Consider the following 27,136-nt stretch of genomic DNA (forward strand, 5'->3'; position numbering starts at 1 on the left):
GTTCTCTATCTCTTATTCCTATTTTTGTACAACTCTCTGCAGGTTCTTTATGTGGTTAATCGTTTTATGATGTTTCATTGGAGCACTGTAGGAACTATATACATATATTAATGAATGAATAGCAGCACAGGTGCTCCCCTAAGAGAGTTTTCCCATTATGTTTCACCCTCGATGCTTCTGTCCACCATGTCAGTGTCGGCAGGGCCGGCGTGATGGCTGGCATCCTGCGCTCTTCCCCACAATGGTTAAACTAATTCCCAACCGAGAGAGCGGGGCCTCTGTAAGTGCTTCTTACCTTACGTGACGCAGCGACATCGAGAGATGTGCAGATGGCGGGCTTTAGGGTAAATTGATAGGCTATTAGGTCCTTCAGTGTGCCCCCAATTGCATGGTTTCCTGATCGACCACGCCTATCGATCCACCCTAAAAAAAGGCCAGGTAATGGGTGGAATAAGAAATGTTATGTTACCAAATGTTATGTTACCAAAGCACATGTAGCCTCGCCTCCCGGCCGCTACTTCTTTTTCTGGGCCCTTCCAGTGTAAGTCCTGTTAGGTGCAGGCAGTGGAAGGGTAATTCCTTCAATAAAGCCTGTGTGCTTTTGCATCCTTGGATTGTAACAGCAGTATCCAAGGGCGGGCCTTAGCAACAGCCAGAGAGTGCCAACCTGAGGGGTGGGTACTGATTGGACCACACACTGGATGTGATGGCCTATCAGTATCCAGATCTGGCTTGTTATGAGTCAGTATATGAAACACCCCAATAGGGGGATAGCATATACAGAGCGGGGCACTACAATGAATACAGGATTTCATACAACATAACTCTCTCCATTTTCAGCCTGCTCTACAAGCCGTGAGTACAAACTCTCTTGGAGAGTAACTGCATGTGATTACACAGCAGACCCCTGTCCCCTGCTAACACAGACTAGTGAGGAACTCTTGAGCACTGGATTTTTTGAGCTATTGCTCTGACATTATCTATTGTTATGAGTCAGAGTTACAGCCAGAGTTACAACTTATAGCCAAAGGATATACATATTGGAACTTTCCTAAATTCTGGATCCTTGTCTCTTTCTCTCCTCCCTCTGTGGAATGAGCAACCACCATCTGTGGAGATGTGTGGAGCGATCCAAAAGGCCTGACCTGGGCCTAAAGCCTGAGTCAGGGCAATGCCATAAGGGAAGAATATAACTGCTCTGTTATGTGATCTGCATGCAATAGAGAGCATGAAAATATAAAGGAGTGTAATTCACTGTCTTCTGCTGAGAGAAGAAGAGGTGTCAGTATGGGCCATCCCCTGCTCTCATAGAGGATCCTTGCTGACTGGAGGCGCTGCACCAAGCAAGAACTAAGGTAACCTGTGAACCTGTCCTGTTTCTCCACACAACATTGCAGAGCACTCAGCCCTCCTGTTTACCAACAGTTACAGCCCAACAACTAGTGAAGTACAGTAGCTGGAGAAGCAGAACCACCCCAATCTCGCTTGGGGGGGGGGGAGGGGAGGGTTTACAAGGGCTACACACACATACAGTAACAAGAACTTAATACATAGATCCCACATGTCTGGCATCTTCTTCTAAATGCAATAAACACAATTTTAATCGGGCAATACAGTAAATAGAATGCATGTCTATATTTATGACCAATTTAGGTTGCAAGTGGCCTAGATTTGCTAGGCTTCCACATTCTTGTTGTTACTGATTATACGATTATTCTCTTTCTTGCATCATCTATAAAATATCTTAGTTTTATCATTGCGGCTGCATTTCTTATATTCATTCGTGCACGTTCAGGTCCAGTCTTGTACTTAAGATTTTATTTCTTTTATATACTTTTTTCCCCCCACTTTTCCCCCAAGACGTCACTTGTGTTTGCCAACAGCGCTCATCTTACTCTGCCAGTGTGGTAACAAAGGCTCGTGTGTGCATGCATTTTTGTACCTAGGTTCTGTATCTGCTATACAAATCTTCCATTCCTTCTACAACATAATGTAATGAGGTTTACAAAAGCTCCCTCTGGTGTTGAGATGCACGTAGAGTATTTCATCTCTAAGATATTGCAACTGCTATTTTACTGTACAGAATTTGCTGTTTTTTCATTTGATATATTAAGACAGGGGGGCGCAAACTTTTTTCCCTGCGCCCCCCTGCCGGCTGTCCCCTCACTCCCGCGCCCCCCCCAACCCCAACTTACCCTCGCTCCGGCGTAATGACGTCACGTTGCCATAGCAACGTGACGTCACGTTGCCATAGCAACGTGACGTCTCATGACCTCGCAGCGTCATTTTGACGCCGCGTTGCCATGGCGACGCCGGGAGGAAGCCGCCGGAGCCACGGGTAAGTATGGTTTACCGAGGCCCTGCAGCTCCCCCGGCACTTAATTTAAGTGCCTTCGGGAAGCGCGCGGGGCCTCTGTAAACCCCGCGCCCCCCGTCGGCAGTCTCGCGCCCCCCCCGGGGGTCGCGCCCCACAGTTTGCGCACCGCTGTATTAAGAGACACCATTGAGTGGTAATCAATTTACTACCCATGGGGCTGTGGTGGCTGATACAGTATCTTTAAGGAGAGGTTAGACATAGTTTTGGAAAGCAATGCATAAAGTTACCTTAGGTGCTCTAGACGGCATATGCAACCTTCCTCTTAACTTTCCCTTTCGTCTAGGAGACAAGCCACCTCTCTCTCATGGAAAGCCAACTCGTCCCCTTAACTTCCCCTCTTATCAGGGCAATCCACTTCTCTCTTATGGAACGCCAACTCGTCCCTTTAACTTCCCCTCTTATGAGGGCAATCCACTTCTCTCTTATGGAACACCAGTTCGTCCCCTTAACTTCCCCTCTCATGAGGGCAAGCCACTTGTGTCTCACGGAATGCCAGCTTGTCTGTGGTGGTCACGTATAGAATAGCACCGCACTCACAGGAACAATGCATGGCCCGTATAAAATGCAGGAGACATCTCAGGCAGACGAGCAACATTTAAAAACACAGAATGCGTTTCACACCAAGAACGGCACTTCATCAGGAACCGGAAGTGTATATAGTCCCATCTTTAAAGAAACGTAACATAATCATACTTATTGTGCAATGATTAAAATGTAGACTGGAACCACCCTAAACACATTGACACATCTCACAAAAATATATCTCACCATAGCCTAACGGTAACCTAAATGAACATTAGGCTAAACGTAACGCATATCTACTAAAGAGAAACCCAGCGTTACTCCTTGAAATAACATATTGGGGTACATTTTTCTGGCCGTTAGCGCTAATGATATGCAAAGGGCGCATTTCACCTAACATCGCATATAAACTAAAGGCTGTATAGGTTAATTCAGGGAAATGGCCTTAGGGTGTTTAGGTCATACCTAAATATGGCGTAACTTCCATCCAGAACCCTGATATATGGGTTTTGCTGGAGGGAGAGGGGCAGGAGGGAGACCTTTATAAAAATACATGGAGAAATACCTGTGCACAGAAAGGAACACACCTGAAATACTTTGCATATGCTAATTTAGATACAGTATGCAAAGTATATTTGTTAATGACACCTTAGCATACATCCCAGGTATCACAGGTGTGTTCCTTTTTTGTGCTCGAGTGTCTATGTATTGTATAAAGGTGTGTTTGTGGAGGTATATAAATAACTTGGGATGCTAGTAAAGTAGGACTTTCCAGACAATCTTTTGATGCAACCCCTCTCTCCTTTGCAGGCTTGTGTTTTGATTAAGGGGTTCTCTTTTGTGCCAAAGACACACAATTTCTTTAATACGATTTTGGATCTCATTCAATTTACCCACAGTTTGACTTTAAATGTTTTCTCCTAATATTACTCCTTTGGAGTCCACCTTTCTTACTTACAGGAGATGGGCCTCAGCTTCACTAAACAGCCGTATGTGCAGTGAATCATTTTGAATCTCTACATAAAGAGCGTAAAACTGATAAATGTATAGATATTAGATATATATTGGCTACTACACCCTGATCTAAAATCCAGGTCTGAGTTTTATCTCACGCAATGTAGAGGGAACTACAGTACATAAAGTTGTTTCTAACGAACGTTGGTAGAGCGTGACTTGGTCCATCCTTCCAAACGTTTACCTAGACAGACACCCAGTTAGATTGTTCAGAAATAAACCAATAAAGCATACTGATAAGGGTGGTTTTAGCCAGCAATGATTATTACAATGAGGCTACTGTATTCATCAATTATCAGACTCATGTTAAATTAAAATGTACAGTAACCCTACTAAGGAATGTCAGGAACAGCTTTCTCTTAATGGTTGCATTTAATGAGGGATTCTTACTGAAACAGGAGATAAGTATATTTTTGTTGAAAAAAAACAGTAATCCCCATTTCCAATAATTTTCCCAAATAAGAGATTAGATAAGGGATTTTCTGAATACTGTGCTCTATAGTGATTAACTTTTTACAAACTTGAATTCTTCAATTTGCCTCTTTCCACAAGATACAACTCATTTACTTCGTGTTATAAGTTTTTTAATGGAAGGACACTTACAGTTTCCGTGTGTCTCTCTTGCTGTAGCCTCTTGGTATTCAACTATATAACACAGAGATGACATTCGTGCTGTCAAATATTTTTTGGCTAATTGCAGCCCTCTTGCCATAACCCATAGTGACTTTTTTTGTTACGATCTATTATATTTTCACTTAATTTTCGTGAACGTTTTCACAATTTTTAACAGAATTGCGTGTGTATGGTAGTATATAAAGAGCTTTATAAAGGATTCTTCCGACTGAATAAATTAGTTTAAAATCCAAAGTGCCCTGAGTTGCTTTTCTCTTTATCCTAACTCTGGATGATGGCAGGTATTCCCTGAACCAGGAGCACCAGTAACTGTATGCTTCCTTTTCATATATATATTGTTTGGTGTGCAGCATTACCTACATATTTAGTATATAAAGAGCCACATGACCTGGCACATTGAATTTTAATGCTTGGTGATTTTCTGAAGATCTCCTTGCCTCTCCACAATTTCACTTTCCATTGGCGTCCTGTAGCCCTTAATCTATTAATATTAGGATGGAGAGAGATATATAAACATACGGTACACCTTACAATTTTTTATATCTTCCCCTAGGGGTTCCCTTTAGAGGATTAGATTTCTACTCTTGCTTTTTATTTGGTTCTATTTTTATCCTTTTTTTAAAAAAAATGTGTTTGGCCAATATGGAATGTACATCTGGGGATGTCATTGGAGGAAAGACACGGGATTGGCTGTTTCGCGCTCTGGAGGTGTGGCTGTTTGGGGTTACCGGGAAACCCCTTGACACACTGAGGAACGCATGCTCACACCAAGAAAGAACTCTGAACTGATCATCTTTGTGAGCCACCGTAGGCTTAGGTGGGGCATGGTTTGGTGCCAAGACCTCTGAAACACACTATATATATATATATATCACCGAGTATTGAGCACCAAAATAAATCCTATAGTGGCACACACCTAACTAATATTTAAAGGGATTAACTGAAAAATATAATCTTTTAATAATAATCTTTAAAAGAGGGGAGATTAGAATGTAGTCCTTAAAGTGCTCCGATTGCTACAGTGCATACAGAGAAGATACAGACACAAAATGTGCAACACGAACCTACCGCTAAAGTGAAATCAAAGGGATTTAAAATGGTAAAATCTTAACGGCCTGTGGGGTATATTACCCATGTTTTCCTGGGAGTAAAGTTGTGAGGAGAAGGAGCGGCTCAGTGAGTAAAGACACTGGCACTGAGTTTGATGCAGGGGAATCTGGTTCAATTCCTGGTGTTGGCTCCTTGTGACATTGAGTAAGTCACTTTACCTCCCTGTGCCTCAGGCACCAAAAACATAGATTGTAAGCTCCAAGGGGCAGGGACCTGACCTGCAAAATGTCTCTGTATAGCGCTCAGTAAAACTAGCAGCGCTACACAAGAACAAACTATTATTATTATTATTATTATCTAAGATGTCTTATGTAAGACTTATCTGAATGTACCACCTGTTCCATTATTAGTAAACTATGCTCAGGTTAATTGAACAATTATTGTTGGGACTATAAAAGACTCAGATCCTGGTGATTATATCATTCTCTCTGATGAAGTGACACGGAAATGCGTAATATTGAACTTTGCAAGTTGCGTATCCAGTAAAGCGGAGACTCGACCAGCCTTGTTTTGCCCAGTGAATTGATCCCAGAAGTGATAAAGGTGTTAAAAGACCTGGTCTTCCGTGACACCTACCACAGCAGAGCCTGGAGTCCTCATACAGGTTCTCATTAAGGAGAACCTGGAGGTATTGCTGGGAATTATTTAGGGAACTGTATGTTCCCAGTAATAAGGTTGAAGGCTTGAAAAAGAGCATGAGCGCCTCTGCTCAGATTGTCTATGATGGAGGATGTATGTTCACATATGTCTATGATGAAACAAGAAGCTACACTGTATCCACCTGAAAACCAGTCCTGTTGATATCTAAGGATTGCTTTGCCCTGCTCAAATAAATCAGATAGAAACGTTCCTGGCGCCCTCTCTATTATTGCTCACCGTACCAGCCCTGCACCTAGTCCAGCACCCTGAGGAATACGGTAAATGAACCGCTGAGCATCACCTACACCAACACAAAGACACAGAAACCTATTGGTGTGGCCCCTCTTCTATTGGCCGGGGGTAGAGGTGTTACATACCATATTTGTGAGTTTTGGACACGGTTTTGCCCATCTGTAGCCAACACTATGCTTCCATTTCAGCACCATACACGCTTCTCGTGTAATATAAAAAATGACCAACATTTCACATGGATTTTTTAGTAGACATTTGCTATCCAAGTACTCTACTCCGATAGGCTTTGATCCATAAGATATCATTCTCTTGAATTGCTCCAAGCAGCATATTGTGTTATCACTATATGTTACATTACTGCTGTCATTCTGGAAATACAGTATTTAGTCATCAATGCCAAAACACCAGGTGCTAATTGCCTCCAAATGTACAGTACTACATGTTCCACATTTATAATAATAATCTAAAAATACCTCATCCCACAATGATTCAGAAACGACTGTAGCAGATTTTCAGCGGGTCCCTTTGCACCTGAACACTACTAACTATTTTTCTATTTCCTCAGTTTTTTTCTGTGGGGTTGACAAACCTCAATTAATGGAAATAAATATGGACACTCAGCATTGGTATTCATGAGCACTGCAAAACAATATCTGTCTGGGGCTATGTAACACAGTTGTGGTATATGGCTAGCCAGGACCACAATTAGGGGGGGACAGATGGCCTGGCGGCCAACGGAGGCCCGACGAGGGGAACACAAACGTTAGGCCAGACCAGAAGATGGATGGAACTTCAGGGATCGACCAGATAGCTGGGTCCACCAAGCACAACAGGTGGGAAACCACCCAACATGGTCTGCACCCCTTCACCTCCACGCACGACACTCACCCGCTCAAAAGACCTGTCACTCACTTTGCACCCTCTTTACTGATTTCTAGCCAGGCACTTGGACTTTGTTTCTCTCACTTAGCTTTCTGATTCTCATCTCTATACAGTATGTAACATTTTTACTATCCAGTTTTCGCCCATAAGATACCCTTTGGCGCTGAAAAAATATCTTACAGCCCATTGACTTGAAATGGCTGTAAAATTTCTTCCGTGGCAGCAAGTGGCTGATGGTAGTTGCCTGCCTAGATAATATGGCCCCATAGCTATAGTCTCCTAATCTGGCCCATTTTGCAGGACCTTCTACAGTTGGCATATTCCCTACAATTTGGTACAGCTGGCAATAATAGCTTTCCCTATGATCTTCCCTTATGTTTACAAATGGTCTCTGTTATGGCCTTACTGTTTGTATGAGAACGGCAAGCATCGGTTCTGTCTAACAAGCGTAACTTTCTGAGCAGAGCTGTAACGTGTAACTTTGCTTACCGGATAACGAGGTGAGTTGCTGCACGCTGAGACGATTCCAAATAATATCGATCTCTTCCTGCGACGTTATGGTTACAGCCTTCTGTTTCTATTCACCATATAGTGTACATAGGTTTCATTGCTTCCCCTTTGCAAGAAACAGGACACGTAGCTCAGACACCGGTCCGCTAATCATTTACAGAAGCATACTGTATGTATCTGAACTTGAAAGCACGGGAGATCGCACTGCTGCAATGATTATACAGATACTGATTGCCAAACCAATCAATGTGGCAACTCCGTTAAGTAGACTGAAAATAAACATTTGAAGCCAGCGCAAAAAACACAAAAGACATTAAACAAATGTGTGCAGTATGAAACTATTATTTATCTTTCTTTAATTATGTAAGATTGCACCCCCCCACCCAACATTTCTTTTGGGGGGGTTGGGTTGTTTTTAACTCATTTGCACTTGTTTTATGTTATCCATTAACCCCATTTCCTTACGCTCATCATCTTTCCAGTGGGGGGATCTGTATTATTATAGTTTGTATTATATGTCACTGTATTTAGTTTATTATTGTATACTCAGGTTGGAATATTGTGGCATTTGGTCAATAATATAGAAACAAATGAATTTGCGGTTTCTTAAAGTTTGATAAAGACGTTTAGAAAGCTTACACAAGTCAGACTACCATAGCATGGGTCCTGCTAAATAAGAGCTGACATTCTGTGTATACTGTATGACCAATGTTATAACATGGGATTATAACAATTACAAGATGCATTAACAGTCACTGTCCATATGGGGCAGTATCCTCTTATGCCACATTCAGAAAATGTCCAAGAATATGTATAGACAATAATAGGGATAAAATATTCTGAAACTGAGCTTTGTGATTGGTGGCAATTCTGGGTATTACTAGTGTAGGAATGGTCAGACATGGAAATCAGTAAGAGATGCTAATAATCCCAGAAATGTCAAAATAAAAACTAATTCAAAGCAATTGTACTTATAATGGTAATAACTAGAGATAGGCGGATTTTTTTGGCGGACTTGGATCCGCAGCGGATGTGCCGGCTCCTTTGGTCCGCGGATCAGTCTCAAAAATGGTGATTGTATCCAAATGGCGGTTTTAGATCCATCCGCGCGGATTGCACCTGTAACAGGAGGATTTTACACCGCGGGACGGATTTTGAATTGCAAACTTCCGGGAAACGGATTTGGACCGGTTCTCCCATCTCTAGTCATAACCCCCTCAGAACTTGGCATTACCTGGCCATTAATGTCCTAGCTGAGTGAGAGGCCCTCAGCTAGTCTCTTAGTAATGCCTATGCGCTATTGTTCTTGTATTATACTAATTAAACACTTATGTCTTAACATTTATATCATATATACGTTTTCTGCTTTCTTGGGACTCATTATGGTTTCTGTAAAACAATATTGTACTAGTATCACTTTCCTTAGCCCGCTGGTCTCCTAATGTGGGAGGGAGAGTAATTGGGGGTAAGGCACTTACCTTGAAATAATATGGTTTGCAATTTAAAGGACCAGAGTCTACTGCCATACTAATGGGCTCAGACCCCGTCAAGCTACCACGAGTGTCCGGGTGGGATCGCCCTGGATACTCACGTGGGTGTGCGGACGACGTCTACTTCGTACGGAGCCTTTGTGAAGATTGTAGCTGTACCGGGTATCGGAGTACCCGGCAGGTATTTCTACAAGTGCACCAACGGTACCCTCAGTTGCATTCGGGACACAGTGGCTGCACAGTCACACTCATATATACACAGACATCTGACTCACTGTAGGGTGGGAGGACTTATCACTTGGGGATTGGACACGGGGGTGGGATCACCCGGTGGAGGGATACGGGAGGGTTGGTGTCCGCCGTGACGCGTTTAGAGTGTCTCCGCTAGGGAGAGCCGTTGATCTGTATACGTATAATAATATAAAAAAAAAAACGAATGGCGCACAGCCAGGGAGCCAGGTGTGGAGTAAAAAAACTTTTCTTTTATTGCAGCATGATGAGAGACAAATTCACCCCCTTGGGGGACACAGATAGGGACCTCCTACGCGTTTCAGACCAACAGGTCCTTTATCAAGGAGTACTCCTTGATAAAGGACCTGTTGGTCTGAAACGCGTAGGAGGTCCCTATCTGTGTCCCCCAAGGGGGTGAATTTGTCTCTCATCATGCTGCAATAAAAGAAAAGTTTTTTTACTCCACACCTGGCTCCCTGGCTGTGCGCCATTCGTTTTTTTTCTATTGAATTCTCTGGACTCTGGATCCTTCTTGGCTTGCACGCCGGCAGAAAAAACCTGGAGATGACGTGAGTGGGGTTTATTGGCTTAGACTATTATAGTTGGGTTTGACAGCAAACAGTCATTATTATACCTACATGTCTTTAGTATGCCTACCCACTCCCATTGGTATCTCCAGGGGTTATTAAGATTTATGCCTTTGGATGGAGTTGCTGCGGGTTTGAGCACCCCAATTCCTTCATACGTATAATAATATTCCTGCAAGTAAAGTCAATTGGTTAAGTTATTCTGTCGTGTGTTGGTATTTACCGTGTATACGTCCTGCGAAGACCCACTCCCCCTTTGGCGGGAGCTGTCGCAGGTGGAGGTGCTGCACCCCTTATAATCATTATGTGCGTACCCCAGGCTCTCTGTGGCAGAGACTTAGGCCCTGCGAGCCTACAGGTGATACAGCATATCGTAGCGGCCTGCGTTCTATAGGAAGCAGGGCTACACTAGTAAAGTAGGACTCTCCAGACAATCTTTTGACGCAACCCCTCTCTCCTTTGGAGGCTTGTGTTTTGATTAAGGAGTTCTCTTTTGTGCCAAAGACACACAATTTCTTTATTACGATTTTGGATCTCATTCAATTTACCCACAGTTTGACTTTAAAAGTTTTCTCCTAATATTACTACTTTGGAGTCCACCTTTCTTACTTACAGGAGATGGGCCTCAGCTTCACTAAACAACCGTATGTGCAGTGAATCATTTGGAATCTCTACATAAAGAGCGTAAAACTGATAAATGTATATATATTAGATATATATTGGCTACTACACCCTGATCTAAAATCCAGGTCTGAATTTTATCTCACGCAATGTAGAGGGAACTACAGTACTTAAAGTTGTTTCTAACGAACGTTGGTAGAGCGTGACTTGGTCCATCCTTCCAAACGTTTACCTAGACACACACCCAGTTTGATTGTTCAGAAATAAACCAATAAAGCATACTGATAAGGGTGGTTTTAGCCAGCAATGATTATTACAATGAGGCTACTGTATTCATCAATTATCAGACTCATGTTAAATTAAAATGTACAGTAACCCTACTAAGGAATGTCAGGAACAGCTTTCTCTTAATGGGTGCATTTAATGAGGGATTCTTACTGAAACAGGAGATAAGTATATTTTTGTTGAAAAAAAACAGTAATCCCCATTTCCAATAATTTTCCCAAAGTGCATAAGAGATTAGATAAGGGATTTTCTGAATACTGTGCTCTATAGTGATAAACTTTTTACAAACTTGAATTCTTCAATTTGCCTCTTTCCACGAGATACAACTTATTTACTTTCGTGTTATAAGTTTTTTTAATGGAAGGACACTTACAGTTTCCGTGTGTCTCTCTTGCTGTAGCCTCTTGGTATTCAACTATATAACACAGAGATGACATTCGTGCTGTCAAATATTTTTTGGCTAATTGCAGCCCTCTTGCCATAACCCATAGTGACTTTTTTTGTTACGATCTATTATATTTATATTTTCGCTTAATTTTCGTGAACGTTTTCACAATTTTTAACAGAATTGCGTGTGTATGGTAGTATATAAAGAGCTTTATAAAGGATTCTTCCGACTGAATAAATTAGTTTAAAATCCAAAGTGCCCTGAGTTGCTTTTCTCTTTATCCTAGCTCTGGATGATGGCAGGTATTCCCTGAACCAGGAGCACCAGTAACTGTATGCTTCCTTTTCATATATATATTGTTTGGTGTGCAGCATTACCTACATATTTAGGGCCTCATGCACTAAAGGTTCATAAAAAAAATCACCGGACCATTTAAATCACCCTTTTTATGAGCGTTGCTATCACAGTATTCAGAAAGCCTTCATTACCTGTCATAGCAAAATTCACAAAACGGCTGATAAGCCGGTGATCTGATGAACGACCCTCTGAAAAGGCCTTACCCGGCGAGTTGTATCTGCTGCAGAGAGAGCTGCTCTGAGAGAGCCGTCTCTCCCTGTGCAAATATCGGCCGAAATGTATGTGTATAAATTTTAATTTTGTTAATAGTTTAGATGAGCAGGGGGTCTCCTGAGCTGAACCGCATTGGTTTCAGCCTCAGGGACCCCCTACTTCCCGAGATACAGGCCCAGTTATGGGGTGCCGGTATCTCCTATGCATTTTATTCCCATGGTCACGTGACGCTGACATTTAAATGCATAGGAGATACTGGCCCCCCATAATAGGGCTGTATCTCGGGAAGTAGGGGGTCCCTGAGGCTATCCGCTATGGTAATGAAGTTTACTGTAAATGCATTTTTATTGCACAGGATTCATGCCAGGGGTCTCTGGTGCTAATATTAATGGATATCAGCTCCAGAGATTCCCGGCATCAATCCTATGCAGGAAAAATTCATTTTTTTTCTAAAGTCCCATCTCCCCGCTTCTCTGCAGGTTTCCAACACCTTTAAGCCAAATTTTTCTGGCGTGACAATTTTGTGATAAAATCACCATTCTAGAGTGGCGATAGGCGTTCATAGCCAAATCACTGCTACTAGAATTGCGCGAGTTTATGAACATGCCGAAAAATGGTAATAAGTGGCTTATCAACGCTGCCTCGTGATTTTTTTATGACCAATTTTTTTTGAGCAATTCAGTCTTTTATCACCCACTTATCACCACTTACTGAATAGCAGTAGGCATTTTGGGTGATAAGTGCTTGATAAGTGGCTTATGAACGCTTACTGCATAGGCCCCTTAGTATATAAAGAGCCACATGACCTGGCACATTGAATTTTAATGCTTGGTGATTTTCTGAAGATCTCCCTGCCTCTCCACAATTTCACTTTCCATTGGCGTCCTGTAGCCCTTAATCTATTAATATTAGGATGGAGAGAGATATATAAACATACGGTACACCTTACAATTTTTTATATCTTCCCCTAGGGGTTCCCTTTAGAGGATTAGATTTCTACTCTTGCTTTTTATTTGGTTCTATTTTTATCCTTTTTAAAAAAAAAATGTGTTTGGCCAATATGGAATGTACATCTGGGGATGTCATTGGAGGAAAGACACGGGATTGGCTGTTTCGCGCTCTGGAGGTGTGGCTGTTTGGGGTTACCGGGAAACCCCTTGACACACTGAGGAACGCATGCTCACACCAAGAAAGAACTCTGAACTGGTCATCTTTGTGAGCCACCGTAGGCTTAGGTGGGGCATGGTTTGGTGCCAAGACCTCTGAAACACACTATATATATATATCACCGAGTATTGAGCACCAAAATAAATCCTATAGTGGCACACACCTAACTAATATTTAAAGGGATTAACTGAAAAATATAATCTTTTAATAATAATCTTTAAAAGAGGGGAGATTAGAATGTAGTCCTTAAAGTGCTCCGATTGCTACAGTGCATACAGAGAAGATACAGACACAAAATGTGCAACACGAACCTACCGCTAAAGTGAAATCAAAGGGATTTAAAATGGTAAAATCTTAACGGCCTGTGGGGTATATTACCCATGTTTTCCTGGGAGTAAAGTTGTGAGGAGAAGGAGCGGCTCAGTGAGTAAAGACACTGGCACTGAGTTTGATGCAGGGGAGCCTGGTTCAATTCCTGGTGTTGGCTCCTTGTGACATTGAGTAAGTCACTTTACCTCCCTGTGCCTCAGGCACCAAAAACATAGATTGTAAGCTCCAAGGGGCAGGGACCTGACCTGCAAAATGTCTCTGTATAGCGCTAAGTAAAACTAGCAGCGCTACACAAGAACAAACTATTATTATTATTATTATTATCTAAGATGTCTTATGTAAGACTTATCTGAATGTACCACCTGTTCCATTATTAGTAAACTATGCTCAGGTTAATTGAACAATTATTGTTGGGACTATAAAAGACTCAGATCCTGGTGATTATATCATTCTCTCTGATGAAGTGACACGGAAATGCGTAATATTTAACTTTGCAAGTTGCGTATCCAGTAAAGCGGAGACTCAACCAGCCTTGTTTTGCCCAGTGAATTGATCCCAGAAGTGATAAAGGTGTTAAAAGACCTGGTCTTCCGTGACACCTACCACAGCAGAGCCTGGAGTCCTCATACAGGTTCTCATTAAGGAGAACCTGGAGGTATTGCTGGGAATTATTTAGGGAACTGTATGTTCCCAGTAATAAGGTTGAAGGCTTGAAAAAGAGCATGAGCGCCTCTGCTCAGATTGTCTATGATGGAGGATGTATGTTCACATATGTCTATGATGTAACAAGAAGCTACACTGTATCCACCTGAAAACCAGTCCTGTTGATATCTAAGGATTGCTTTGCCCTGCTCAAATAAATCAGATAGAAACGTTCCTGGCGCCCTCTCTATTATTGCTCACCGTACCAGCCCTGCACCTAGTCCAGCACCCTGAGGAATACGGTAAATGAACCGCTGAGCATCACCTACACCAACACAAAGACACAGAAACCTATTGGTGTGGCCCTTCTTCTATTGGCCGGGGGTAGAGGTGTTACATACCATATTTGTGAGTTTTGGACACGGTTTTGCCCATCTGTAGCCAACACTATGCTTCCATTTCAGCACCATACACGCTTCTCGTGTAATATAAAAAATGACCAACATTTCACATGGATTTTTTAGTAGACATTTGCTATCCAAGTACTCTACTCCGATAGGCTTTGATCCATAAGATATCATTCTCTTGAATTGCTCCAAGCAGCATATTGTGTTATCACTATATGTTACATTACTGCTGTCATTCTGGAAATACAGTATTTAGTCATCAATGCCAAAACACCAGGTGCTAATTGCCTCCAAATGTACAGTACTACATGTTCCACATTTATAATAATAATCTAAAAATACCTCATCCCACAATGATTCAGAAACGACTATAGCAGATTTTCAGCGGGTCCCTTTGCACCTGAACACTACTAACTATTTTTCTATTTCCTCAGTTTTTTTCTGTGGGGTTGACAAACCTCAATTAATGGAAATAAATATGGACACTCAGCATTGGTATTCATGAGCACTGCAAAACAATATCTGTCTGGGGCTATGTAACACAGTTGTGGTATATGGCTAGCCGGGACCACAATTAGGGGGGGACAGATGGCCTGGCGGCCAACGGAGGCCCGACGAGGGGAACACAAACGTTAGGCCAGACCAGAAGATGGATGGAACTTCAGGGATCGACCAGATAGCTGGGTCCACCAAGCACAACAGGTGGGAAACCACCCAACATGGTCTGCACCCCTTCACCTCCACGCACGACACTCACCCGCTCAAAAGACCTGTCACTCACTTTGCACCCTCTTTACTGATTTCTAGCCAGGCACTTGGACTTTGTTTCTCTCACTCAGCTTTCTGATTCTCATCTCTATACAGTATGTAACATTTTTACTATCCAGTTTTCGCCCATAAGATACCCTTTGGCGCTGAAAAAATATCTTACAGCCCATTGACTTGAAATGGCTGTAAAATTTCTTCCGTGGCAGCAAGTGGCTGATGGTAGTTGCCTGCCTAGATAATATGGCCCCATAGCTATAGTCTCCTAATCTGGCCCATTTTGCAGGACCTTCTTCAGTTGGCATATTCCCTACAATTTGGTACAGCTGGCAATAATAGCTTTCCCTATGATCTTCCCTTATGTTTACAAATGGTCTCTGTTATGGCCTTACTGTTTGTATGAGAACGGCAAGCATCGGTTCTGTCTAACAAGCGTAACTTTCTGAGCAGAGCTGTAACGTGTAACTTTGCTTACCGGATAACGAGGTGAGTTGCTGCACGCTGAGACGATTCCAAATAATATCGATCTCTTCCTGCGACGTTATGGTTACAGCCTTCTGTTTCTATTCACCATATAGTGTACATAGGTTTCATTGCTTCCCCTTTGCAAGAAACAGGACACGTAGCTCAGACACCGGTCCGCTAATCATTTACAGAAGCATACTGTATGTATCTGAACTTGAAAGCACGGGAGATCGCACTGCTGCAATGATTATACAGATACTGATTGCCAAACCAATCAATGTGGCAACTCCGTTAAGTAGACTGAAAATAAACATTTGTAGCCAGCGCAAATAACACAAAAGACCTTAAACAAATGTGTGCAGTATGAAACTATTATTTATCTTTCTTTAATTATGTAAGATTGCACCCCCCCCCACCCCAACATTTCTTTTGGGGGGGTTGGGTTGTTTTTAACTCATTTGCACTTGTTTTATGTTATCCATTAACCCCATTTCCTTACGCTCATCATCTTTCCAGTGGGGGGATCTGTATTATTATAGTTTGTATTATATGTCACTGTATTAAGTTTATTATTGTATACTCAGGTTGGAATATTGTGGCATTTGGTCAATAATATAGAAACAAATGAATTTGCGGTTTCTTAAAGTTTGATAAAGACGTTTAGAAAGCTTACACAAGTCAGACTATCATAGCATGGGTCCTGCTAAATAAGAGGTGACATTCTGTGTATACTGTATGACCAATGTTATAACATGGGATTATAACAATTACAAGATGCATTAACAGTCACTGTCCATATGGGGCAGTATCCTCTTATGCCACATTCAGAAAATGTCCAAGAATATGTATAGACAATAATAGGGATAAAATATTCTGAAACCGAGCTTTGTGATTGGTGGCAATTCTGGGTATTACTAGTGTAGGAATGGTCAGACATGGAAATCAGTAAGAGATGCTAATAATCCCAGAAATGTCAAAATAAAAACTAATTCAAAGCAATTGTACTTATAATGGTAATAACTAGAGATAGGCGGATTTTTTTGGCGGACTTGGATCCGCAGCGGATGTGCCGGCTCCTTTGGTCCGCGGATCAGTCTCAAAAATGGTGATTGTATCCAAATGGCGGTTTTAGATCCATCCGCGCGGATTGCACCTGTAACAGGAGGATTTTACACCGCGGGACGGATTTTGAATTGCAAACTTCCGGGAAACGGATTTGGACCGGTTCTCCCATCTCTAGTCATAACCCCCTCAGAACTTGGCATTACCTGGCCATTAATGTCCTAGCTGAGTGAGAGGCCCTCAGCTAGTCTCTTAGTAATGCCTATGCGCTATTGTTCTTGTATTATACTAATTAAACACTTATGTCTTAACATTTATATCATATATACGTTTTCTGCTTTCTTGGGACTCATTATGGTTTCTGTAAAACAATATTGTACTAGTATCACTTTCCTTAGCCCGCTGGTCTCCTAATGTGGGAGGGAGAGTAATTGGGGGTAAGGCACTTACCTTGAAATAATATGGTTTGCAATTTAAAGGACCAGAGTCTACTGCCATACTAATGGCAGTGATGTGTAAGGGTTTACATCTGATTAATAATAATGTTTTTGGGCAAAATCCATCATCTAGAAGTGTTTTTAAATAAATTGGTGAACATGGTGAGCTTGGACTTGGGACAGTTCTTGTCTGTCACTGTGTTTAACAAGACTTTGCACGGGCACTCCCCATCACCTCCACTTCCATATATTGGTTCTCTGACAAGGTGGGTAAGTGAATAAACAAACACTTGATTCACAAACAATACCCCTTTCAGAGGCACTGAAGAAAAGGGTTTTCTGGGCAGCTACCAGGGATTGCACCGTTTCATGAGCAGATCCATGTAGCCAGGTAACCCCCTGGGCTACTAATTTCCCTGCCTAACACGTAAACCCTGGTATCAGCGCAGGCAGTGTTAGGGTTAAATCTATGCCCTGCTGCAGTATCCAGCTCACTTGAGTGACAGGGGTGTGTGTGCCCGAGGACTAGGTATCGCCCATATGGGGCCCCTCCCCTGGTAACAAAAAGGAGCTGCAGCCAAATTTATGTGGTTCTTCCCTCCCTCCTAAGCGAGTGGGACTATTGTTCTACCCTCTCCTGGGATTGGGGTGTGTTATTCAATCCAGGACCTGGTTCCTGGCCTTCCCTCCCGCAGGGGAGTGGAAGCAGCTACCCCATGCTCCACCGGCGAGTGTGGGAGATTGGGATAGACCTTTGGGGCCTCAAGCCCTGGGGGTTGAGTCCAGGGACCAAAGAGAGAAGAGTGTTCTGTGAGGTACTGTATGCTGTAATAGATTGCTGTACCAGAAATAAAGATCAAGTTGCTGTTTTTATACTCCTGCTTGGGGCTGCAGTCTGTCAGGGTGAGATGTTTTCTACAGGAGACTGCACCTAACTACGATAGGACTTGTGGGAATGGAGGCGCTGTACCATCGGAGAAAAGAGCTGTGGATCACCAAAAGCCTGTCCTGTTGATTCCCCAACTAACATTGGCGGAAGCTCAGGGCCTTCTGTATACCTGCAGGTGAGCACCACAACACCGTGTAACAGTGAGATCTCCCGATGGGTGGGGGAGCACCGGTTACATCCATATAACAGATATATAAAAAAGTAAGCAACTTTATTAGAAGAATAGTAGGGGAGAATGAGTTTGTGAAGTTGGTATATTGCACATCGCTTAGACCAGCGGTGCGCAAACTGTGGGGCGCGACCCCCAGGGGGGGCGCAACACTGCCGACGGGGGGGGGGGGGCGCGGGGTTTACAGAGGCCCCGCGCGCTTCCCGAAGGCACTTAAATTAAGTGCCGGGGGAGCTGCAGGGCCTCTGTAAACCTAACTTACCGTGGCTCCGGCGGCTTCCTCCCTGTGTCGCCATGGCAACGCGGCGTCAAAATGACGCTGCGAGATCATGTGACGTCACGTTGCTATGGCAACGTGACGTCATTACGCCGGAGCGCGGGTAAGTTGGGGTTGGGAGGGGGGCGCGGGAGTGAGGGGACAGCCGGCAGGGGGGCGCAGGGGAAAAAGTTTGCGCCCCCCTGGCTTAGACTATGTCATTCATTTATTTGTGAGACGGGAGAATAATATTTACCCATTCAAAAACATTTCACAATATAGTGGTAAAATGAAATAACCCCAGTTAAACACACCTGCAGTAAATACTGTATGCACTGGTTGCTTGGCAGAGGTTAATAACATTACTTACATTCACCAAATGTACTAATTTCACATCAGAGCCCATTTAAACCATCTGCACATAACATTAAACATATTCTGTATGCAGATAGTTCAAATGGAAGTATCCATGCAATAAGGATGTTTGGTGAATGTAATGTACTGTACAGTGCATGCAGTATACATGTAATTGTGCGTTGTTAAGGTGAAGGTTTCATAACACTTAACATGCTGTTGTAGGTCAGAAGTAAATTTCATATATGCAATGGTTTATTGAAAATCCACTTGTAATAAGGTATGTCTATCTGTACCTGTTTCTCTCCACATAGTGTATCTGCTATGTAAGTCCTGTTAAAATCCAGGCATTAGCAAGTTAATCTATGGGCCATTTACCCCCCTTCTGCTTCCCCAGAAAGTGAAGGAAGGTCTGTGGTAACTCATGGCCTGTGTACAGCACCTTGGAAATGGGTACAGTCCATGAGCCCGCCCCTTCCAGAAGTTTCTAGGGGAGTAGCCTAAAAGTTAGGAGTCTTCTCCTCAGCCCTGGAGAGGGTGATGTTGTGCTTGCCCCCTGCTCCTCCTGGAGTAAGGAGGGTGAGAGTGTTCCTCCCTGAGCCCTGGCGAGGGTAAAGGAAGTCTATGCTCCCTGTTCCTCAGGGAGTGGGGTGGGAGCTGTGAGTCTTCCCCATGGCGGGATAAGCTTGCTCATTTTAGGCTGGCTAGTCTAAAGACCACCTGGAGCAGGGCACTAGTGAAGAAGGTGCACCGTTTAGAAAGCCTGGGGCAAGTGGAGTGTGATATGCTGCTAGAAGAGATGCTGCAGAATCCCCCTATAATAAAGTCCTGCAGCCGTGTGGAGGCTGAGGGAAAGCGGGTGCTTTTCCTGGACTTAGAGCACGAGCCATCCGGGGGCGTGTCTGGGGCGGGCAAGTGACGTCACGGAGCTGGTTCTCCCTCATTGGGCGAACCGCTCACGTGACTGGCCCTCCACTCCCCTCAGTGCCAAAACTTAATTTGAAATGTCTACTCCGTACTCCTGCGGTAGCGCCCCCTAAAGCCGCCCTCATAAAGGGTGCCGGGTGTAAGTCCACTGCCTCAGTGCGGGTCAGCGGCTAAGCGCTGACCATGCCCGCGGCCAAACACACACAGCGGATGCAGGTGGATTGCAGAAGGCTGGATGGTGCGGGACCTCTGTTAGTATTGAGGCCTCTGTAGAATTTAGATGGTCTCCCAGCCCCCTACGGGCTGGGGGGCATGCTCATCCCTGATGGAGAGACTCACCCCCCTTCCAGTCTCTCCAGACTAGAACTCCCTAACAGTTTGGCACTTCCTCTCTGAGATCTGGAAGGGGAGGGCCTAGTGTCGGCACCACTATTGGCTATACACAAACACCAGGTCACCTCCTCTCCTGTCACTCAGAGAGTAGCATGAGGGGGGTCAATGCCCCTTAAAACAGCCTGTCACAGCCTGTAGCTATCAGGAACTTACAGTGACAGGAGGCAGAAAGGCAACTGGGACCAGCCCTGTTACACATATTTACAAAAAAGGTGGTGTAGTTCTGGGGCAAATTAAAGTGCACCAGATGTGTCAGAGGAAAAATCCTATTGATTTAAATGGGAATGTTTTCTTTGATACATACAGTATATGATGCACATTGTTTTGCCCGAGTATTGCCCCACATTTGTCATGATATACATTATGCAACATGGACTCATATATAAATTATTAGGGGACTGGGTATCAAAACAAAAATGGTGCAGATCTTTTTGGGGGGAAAATTGATTTACCAAAGAACAATAAAATCCAAATTAAATCAAAAAGGTTTTTTTCTTTGATACATATGTTACAGTTGATTTGCCCCAGAACAGCACCACTTTTCTGTTGATCCATGGACAACTTAGGACTAAATATCACTCAATTTACATTAACTTCTATGGTGTAAATCCAGCTTTACGTCAATATACAGTAGTTCTTATAGGACGACTAGAAGATGCATTTTGGGGATGGTGGTGGGGAAGAGCGGTAACTGGGCTATGGGAATTGGAATGATGGTATGGGGTCTCTGAGACACATTATGGTATGCAATAACAGGTACAAGTGAAAGAGGCAGTGTACTGCCTAAGAAGCAGGAGGAGGCTCACGGTAGCATAAAAACTATTTATTTCATGAGAGGATCACACATAGTCCCCAACAGCAGCAGCAGGTAACACACCTACGCGTTTCGGGCCGTGTGCCCTTTATCAAGGTGTGGGCGCCTTGCCGTATGCTAAGACAGACCTGGAGTGGCGAAATGGTTAATCAGTTTGTGCAACGCTTGCAGAATGAATGGCAGAGAACAATGAGGAAGTGAAAATAGAGGGTCTAGCAAGAAAAGACTTGCTACCAGCAGTTTAAGGACCCAAAGCTGATCACGAGAAGTTAGGGACTTTTTGTCAGGATTAGTGTGTGTTAGGCAGAAAAGATCCTGTCTGTCATATTCTTTATATGGGTATTGCATTAATTACACTGTGAAAAAACATACAAACCGGTGCCTTAGAACCAAAGTTCAATTGAATATCCAAATGATCTGATAGATGAACAGTATGAAGTCCTTATAGGAAGATTGGATCTTGTACTGTAGATCTAGACCAGCTTGGAAGTTCCGTGGATGGCGTCATGTGGCATGTGAAATCAAACACAGAAAAAATTCATAGTGTATACTGCTATTGAAAATTCATAACATAACAACAACAAATAACGGACATACACACATAAAACAAAAACAACAATCAACATATAACACAAACAAACACAGGCTAATGAAAACAATTAAACTGATTTAATAAAATATAGTAACAATAAAAATCAATAAATGGCAGATGAGGTTTAATACAGATAAATGTAAGGTTATCAATTTGGGATGCAAGAATAAAAAGGCGAATTACAAATTAAATGGGGATAAATTGGGAGAATCCTTGATGGAGAAGGATTTAGGAGTGCATGTAGACAGCAGGCTTAGCAATAGTGCCCAAAGTCATGCAGTAGTTGCAAAGGTAAACAAGATCTTATCTTGCATCAAACAGGCAATGGATGGAAGGGAAATAAACATTATTATGCCCCTTTACAAAGCATTAGTAAGACCACACCTTGAATATGGAGTACAATTTTGGACACCAATCCTAAGAAAAGACATTATGGAACTAGAGAGAGTGCAGAGAAGAGCCACCAAATTAATAAAGGGGATGGACACTCTAACTTATGAGGAGAGACTAGCTAAATTAGATTTATTTACATTAGAAAAAGGCGTCTAAGAGGGGATATGATAACTATATACAAATATATTTGGGGACAATACAAGGAGCTTTCAAAAGAACTATTCATCCCACGGGCAGTACTAAGGACTCGGTGCCATCCCTTAAGGCTGGAGGAAAGGAAATTTCACCAGCAACAAAGGAAAGTGTTCTTTACAGTAAGGGCAGTTAAAATGTGGAATTCATTACCCATGGAGATTGTGATGGCAGATACAATACATTTGTTCAAAAAAAGGTTGGACATCTTTTTAGATAGGAAAGGTATACAGGGATATACCAAATAAGTATACATGGGAAATATGTTGATCCAGTGATTAATCCGATTGCCAATTCTTGGAGTCAGGAAGGAATTTATTTTTCCCCTTATGAGACATCATTGGATGATATGACTCTGGGGGGTTTGTTTGCCTTCCTCTGGATCAATAAGTAAGTATAGATAAAGGATAAAGTATCTGTTGTCTAAATTTAGCATAGGTTGAACTTGATGGACGTACGTCTTTTTTCAACCTCATCTACTATGTAACTATGTAACATTGAGAGCCAGAATAGCTACACTGCCACGCTTCCCAATTCCTCCCCACACCCCCGCACAACCTGTGAACACATAAATAAAACTATGTAACAGGGGGAGCTCGAGTCTAGGACCCCCCCAGGGGTCTATGGATCAAAGCAGTTAAATATATAACTCAACAAGAGCGACCTGGGGCTAACAAGTTATAGCTATTTGTACAAAACAGGCCCAAAAAAGCCACCAAAACCAGACGCTTCCCTGTTTTTCAAACAAAAGAGTGGCACACCGAAAACCCCAAGAAAATCCCTCGCAATCCCAGGACCACGAAGAATCCGAGTCAGGCTCGGACAAGGATCAGGGACAAGTATAAGAAACGATCTAAAGGCCTGGGTCAAAGAGATCAAGCAGACATTCCATGAGGAACTGCAGAGCGCAATGAAGGGACAACGCTCCGAGATCGCGGCGGTCGAGGTGCGCACTACGGGCCTCGAAGAAGCTATGGAGGCCTCTACCAAAAGACAGATCGAGACAGACTCAGATATAGCCCAGCTGAAAGATCAGATATCTCGTCTCCAAGACGCGCAGGAGGAAGCCGAGAATCGATCAAAAAGGAACAATATCAGGATTCGGAGTGTCCCAGAGTCGGTCGCTGCAGAAGATATTAAACCTTATCTCCACAGGCTGTTTCAAAGCACACTTCCAGAAGCGGGAGGGCCGTTCACTGTGGGAGACATGGGGCGGGCTTAGTTGACCCCACACCAGAGATTCATCAGCCAGATCATGGGGTGGCTCCTAGATATGCTTCAGGATTGGTAAGCCAATTATTTTGTAACCTTTAAATATGTTAATGATGATAGGATGTGTATGCCTTGATAAAGTGCTCTGTGTAGCACGAAACATGTTGGTACGGTAATGCCTTGCCCTTTTTCCTTCCATGACTTTTAAACCCTTTTATGGATAACGCACTTTCCTCCTAATTCTCTTTTTTTGGATGATTCCGGTTGTGCTCTGCCATTTCTCTCTCCTATTGCTTTGTGTTGTACCCACTGCGAAATCCCGCTCATTCTCTAGGGTGGTTGAAGGCCGCGGTCTGTGGCACACGATTAATGCTCCATAAAAATCCTGTAGGTTACTGGAAGTAGGCTGATGGTCTGTATTTTTTGATGTTTTTTTTTGTCTCCTGTCTTGTGAATGAGGGTAACTATGGAATTGCTCCATGTTTCTGAAATTGTCATGTTGTACAAGTAGCATGTAAATTTTGCAAGACTTTTCTCTACTTCTTCCCCAGATTCTTTCAAGATTTCAGTTATAATACCCTCTTGACTGGGGTCTTCCCATTCTTCATGGATTTTATTGCCATTGACACTTGTTCTGGGAGGATGCATGGTACATGAATGGTGGATTCTTCCTGCTCTTCCACTGCTGGATTATTCGTTATCTGTGTTCTTGTGCAATTTAATGTGGAAGTCCGTAACTCCCTTTATAACAAGTACACTGTCTCTTATTGCTGATCCATTGTCTGTGTTGGAGTGCGATGATTTGCTTCTTTCCAATCATAAGTCGCTGCTTCATCTTCTTTAATCTTTTATTATCTTTGAGAGTCTTCTTCACCATATCACAGTTACATTTTCTGACGTCTTTATTTATACTCTCGTGGACCATCTTGCACAGCTCTGCATATTCAATTCTTGCGTTTTGGGATTGTTTCATTCCTTGTCGTTTCCTCCGTAAATGCTGTATCTCATTTGATATTTTCTTTTCTTCACAGTATTTAGTCTCAAAGACATTGGGTACATAGAAAGTTATAAAAAGAAGAAGAAAAAAAAAAAGATTTACAGTACTGTTAGTATAGTTGTGCAAAGAAAATGATGGTTAGACATCGACTCACAAAGTTGTTACTCGTTAGCAGCATTTCTGGATTTGTTGGTTCATAGGTTATCTTCTGGAATTTTGCAGTCCCACATTGTGATTAAGCAATTATACGTATATGTTTAGAACACAAAAATGTGTATGCATAATACTGTTGTATTATTATGGTTAAGAGCAAAGGAATATTACTCACAAAGTATAGCACATTACAATCGCATAATTTTCTATGGGTAGATGAGGCGGAGTAAAGTAGACACACACAGATAAGATGGCTCAGCCGCCGTCCTCTCCAAACCTCTGTATGGCTTCTCTGTCCACTGACATTTCTGGAAGTTGTCCGATGTGCGTTTTAAGCTTGATCACGGCGCCCCAAAACATCCCCAATGATTCCTCCCAACGCGTTTCATGAATCTTGGGTTGCCCACTACCTCAGGGGCTCATATCAATGGCGTCTTGGTGGGTCTACATTTGACCTACTGATGCAGCGGCCGTTATTCGAACACTTCACGCGTCATGTACATCGGAATCCCGATTTGAAACCGCGGGATGAATTCCAGCCTTTCCGCACTAAGATGCGAGCGCGGTGAGTGCAGAAAAACGAATTTTAGTGTTCTGGCTTTTAAAAACATGAAATTGACACAGTAGCACAGTACTGTACACATTACAATTCATCCATTTTATTGCAAACGAAGAAACAGAATCCATGAAATTAAAACAAAACATCCGCGATAAGCGCGGGAGCCTGGGGCGATTGGCCATTTTCATGCTGCGTGGGGAACATCAGAGAACTCAAAATCGCCGCCGTGATGTGTTCGAATAACGGCCGCTGCATCAGTAACAGTCGCCCTATCTATGCAGCCCAATAATGAACATATACAGTATACTAAATACGGGACAGTGTCAAATCTGAAGAATCTAGAACCAGGTTCTCCTTCTCCCCACTCAACAACGCAGAACTTGATTAGAAGGAATAATAAAGCCATTGCCAGGTACTCTGGAACATTCTAATTTAAGTAGACTAATAGTGAAGGGGTGTAAAAAATTATTAAGCAAACCAGGTTCACACTTCGTTTTCTGCAAGGGAGATATGAAAAACAAATAATTTTCACCGTATCTTGCAGGACATATATATTGCCCTCAGCCGCTGTTTGAATCACACTGAATTCTACAGGACCTGCACTTCACAGGAATTACAGGTTCTTTCCGGCTGATAATCATATAGATTAATACAGGCATACCCCGCATTAACATACGCAATGGGACCGGAGCATGTATGTAAAGCGAAAATGTACTTAAAGTGAAGCACTACCTTTTCCCCACTTATCAATGCATGTACTGTACTGCAATCGTCATACGTGCATAACTGATGTAAATAATGCATTTGTAACAGGCTCTATAGTCTCCCCGCTTGCGCACAGCTTCGGTACAGGTAGGGAGCCGGTATTGCTGTTCAGGACGTGCTGACAGGCGCATGCGTGAGCTGCCGTTTGCCTATTGGGCGATATGTACTTACTCGCGAGTATACTTAAAGTGAGTGTCCTTAAACCGGGGTATGCCTGTACATGACTTATCACATGCATAAGATGACTTAGCCATATGAAACCATTTTACATAGGCAATCCAACCAAGGGGCATAATGGAAGTGATATCTTTAAAAGGTCAATCTCGGAACATGTATAAGTGCTTCATTCCAGATAACCAGTTGTGGTTAAAAACAAACAAACAAACAAAAAACAGCAACAAAGGGTCATTTTAAGACTTACTGACATTAAGAACCAAGTGACCGCTAGTCCCAAAGAGCACACAATGATGTGTAAATGCCCTGGTCATGGCGATTTTAGCAGTGCCATGCAGCTACAATTAAACCTACCAGGGAGAGAATGGAAAGACATGCAGTTACTGTATGCAGCTGAGAGTCTCTTATAAATATGGTACATTGACAAGTATTCTCTATGGGCCACCCCCTTGGCTGGAGCCATGCTGCCATGTCATTTGTCTCTCCTCTTGCCACCTTTTTTATGTAGCTGTGACACACTGGAAACCTGATACATGGCACATTATTAATATTGCAATGTAAGTTGAAGCACAGTGACTCTGTAAACGTTATCTCACATTATCGGACAACTGACTTTATATAGTAAGTTCTTTGGGCCAAGGTTGACAGTGTGTGACATGGTTGTGCAATGTCCAGCATTATGTACAGTACACTGTCAGCACTATACATATGAATATATTTTTGTTATAAGGTTGGCTACATCTGTAGATGTACAGTATTGAAACACACTAACATGTTTAAAAGCGCTATCTGGTGATTGAATATGGTAATGCAGCCCCAGTAAAGAATATGCACAAAAAATACTTCTCAAC

At 42.8% G+C, this 27,136-nt stretch overlaps 1 protein-coding gene across 1 annotated transcript in view; it reads right to left on the bottom strand.

The window, feature by feature from the left end:
* The window catches only part of FAM167A (family with sequence similarity 167 member A), a 130,129-nt gene extending 122,052 nt beyond the window's left edge, over positions 1-8,077 (bottom strand). Inside the window, exon 1 of the mRNA XM_075598706.1 lies at positions 7,919-8,077. The gene's annotated coding sequence lies outside the window, so the exon portion shown is untranslated. The remainder of the gene's footprint in view (positions 1-7,918) is intronic.
* Positions 8,078-27,136: the final 19,059 nt, after the last annotated feature.

This window comes from Ascaphus truei, chromosome 4, assembly GCF_040206685.1.
Source record: "Ascaphus truei isolate aAscTru1 chromosome 4, aAscTru1.hap1, whole genome shotgun sequence".
Lineage (NCBI taxonomy): Eukaryota > Metazoa > Chordata > Amphibia > Anura > Ascaphidae > Ascaphus > Ascaphus truei.